At 43.4% G+C, this 2,715-nt stretch overlaps 1 protein-coding gene across 1 annotated transcript in view; it reads right to left on the bottom strand.

Annotated features, from left to right (window-relative positions):
- Window positions 1-2,715, bottom strand: part of C2CD3 (C2 domain containing 3 centriole elongation regulator) — a 109,254-nt gene that overhangs the window by 28,311 nt on the left and 78,228 nt on the right. The window lies entirely within an intron of this gene.

The raw sequence follows: 2,715 nt of genomic DNA, 5'->3' as shown, positions 1-2,715 counted from the left end.
CTGTCAGGAATAAATGGGGGCAAATGAATTTCCATCCAATGAGAAAACTCCTCGTGTGACAATAAACAAATCACCTTCCTGAAATGGTATTGCAAATCCATCCCACTATCACAGTTCTGGCTTCATCAACTTCTTGTATTTCAACAATCTCCTAAATAATCTTACCTTCCTTATTACCCATTCCTCTTGAATAAGTTTTCCACATTATAGCCTGAGTGATTTTGAAAACACAGATCTGAAATAATGAGAACATTTATGGAGTCCTTATTACATGCCAAGCAATGCTCTAAGCATTCAACATGTACTAACCTATTTAATCATCATCATTCCTTTCTAGTTTTGCCTTCTTTTTTGTCTATAAAACAAATTTCAAATTCCTTAGTAGGACATTCAAGAACTTGACTCCAGCAATAATCTCGTTATTTTTATTATTTAAAAAACTAGAGGCTAGATGCACAAAATTCATGCAAGGGTAGGGTCCTTAAGCCTGGCCAGTGATCAGGGCCTATCTGTGGGGTGACTGCTGAGGTGATCAGGGATCCCTGCTGGCACCCCCACTGGCTGGCCTGGGGCCTGCACACAGCTCCTGAGTTGAGCATCTGCCCCCTCCAACACTTGTAATATTTGTCTTGTGGGAGTACAGTGGTATTTCATTATTATTTCATTTACATTACCCTCTTGGCTAATGATGCCAAGCATCTTTACATTTGCTTATTGGCTGTTTTTGTTTGTATACCTTCTTTGGAGATATGTCTATTCAGATAATGTGCTCATTAAAAAATATTTTATTGATTTTAAATGAGAAGGAGCGAGAGGGAGAAAGAAACATTGATGTGAGAGAGAAATATCGATTGATTGTCTCCCGTATGCATCCCAACTGTGGATCAAACCTGCAACCTGGGTATGTGTCCTGATCAGGAATTGAACCAGTAACCTTTTGGTGCAAAGGATGGTGCTCACTCAACTGAGCCACACTGGCCAGGACAACATGCCCATATTTAATGGAATAATTTGCCTTTATTATTGAGTTTTAAAAATTCTTTATAGAGAGAGAATCCAAGATGGCTGCTCGGGTAGGCAACTAGCCGCAGCCGCACACAACAATTTTAATAAAATACAACTAAAATATAAAATGGACATTACCCAGAACTACAGGAAAGTCGACTGACTGGAAATCCTACAACAAGAAGCAAGGAGAAAACCAGAAGGAAGCACGGAGGAGCTGTAAAAGCCTAAGGTACGGAGACACGCGGCGCGCGCGGAGAGGACGGAGCCGGAGAGGAGGGAGGCCGAGTGCCTGGCGGGCGTTCCCTAGCGGAAAGGAGATAAAACTCCGACTGTGCTGGGCCCCTGACTGCTCTGAACCCCCGTTCTGGGCCAGACCCCGGGGACTCAGGCTCAGCCACAGGGAGCTGGGCTGTAAGTCGGAACCCCGGGGTAGCGGAGAAAGGAGGTCCCGGAGGCGCGCACACTGCCCCCAGAGAAGGGACGGTCGGCTGTGCCGCGGGATTGCCCTGACAGGAAGGAGACTGGGGCTCCAGACTGCTGTGAACGCCACCTCCAACTCCACTTCCAACTGAACTGAACCCCAATACCGGGCTCATTGGGGGAGAGCATAGACTGTTTGGCAGCAGGCGAAAATCGAGGGCACCTTTCTCTCAGAGGCGCCGGCAGCGAGCACTGAAGGACCCGCATAGGGCGGGGCTGACGGAAGCCAAAGCTGCAGGCTCCACCCTGAAACCCCGTCCCATCTGTAACTGCGAAATGCGACAACAAAATAGATCACAAACGAAAGCAATGGAGGACAAAAAGCGTCTGGATATAGAGTTCAAATCTACGCTTATAAGGTTTTTCAAGAATTTCCTAGAAAAGATGGATAAGGCCTATGAGGATATGAAAAGAGACCATCAAGAAATGATAAGGGAACAACAAGAAATAAAGAATACATTGTCTGAAATAAAAAATATTCTACAGAGTCCTAAAAACAGAAGGGAAGATCGCAAGAATCAAGTCAAAGATTTGGAACATAAAGAGCCAGAAGACACTCCTCCACAGAAGCTAGAAGGCAAGAGAATCCAGAAAATTGAAGATAATGTAAGAAACCTCTGGGACAACTTCAAGCGAACCAACATCAGAATTATGGGGGTTCCAGAAGATGAGAGAGAGCAAGATATCGAAAACATACTGAAAGAAATAGTGACAGAAAACTTCCCCCACCTGGTGAAAGAATTTGACTTACAAGTCCAGGAAGTGCACAGAACTCCAAACAAAAGGAATCCAAAGAGGACCACACCGAGACACATCATTATTAAAATTCCAAGAGCAAAAGATAAAGAGAGAATATTAAAAGAAGCAAGAGCAAAGAAGGTAGTAACTTATAAAGGAGCACCTATACGATTGTCAGCTGACTTCTCAACAGAAACCATGCAGGCCAGAAGGGAATGGCAAGAAATATACAAGGTGATGAATAGCAAGAACCTACAGCCAAAAATAAGCTACCCAGCGAAGCTATCACTCAGAATCGAAGGCCAGATAAAGAGCTTCACTAATAAAAAAAAGCTAAAGGAGTTCATCACCACCAAACCAGAATTATATGAATTGCTGAAGGGGGTTCTTTCAGAAGAGAAAGTAAACAAAGATAAAAATTATGAACAACAAATACGTAATTATCAACAAGTGAATCTAAAAACCAAGGAAATTAAAAAAATCTGATGA

The sequence above is a fragment of the Pipistrellus hanaki genome, assembly GCF_964339955.1.
Source record: "Pipistrellus hanaki genome assembly, chromosome: 9".
NCBI lineage: Eukaryota > Metazoa > Chordata > Mammalia > Chiroptera > Vespertilionidae > Pipistrellus > Pipistrellus hanaki.
This window is presented reverse-complemented; position numbering and strand designations above follow the sequence as displayed.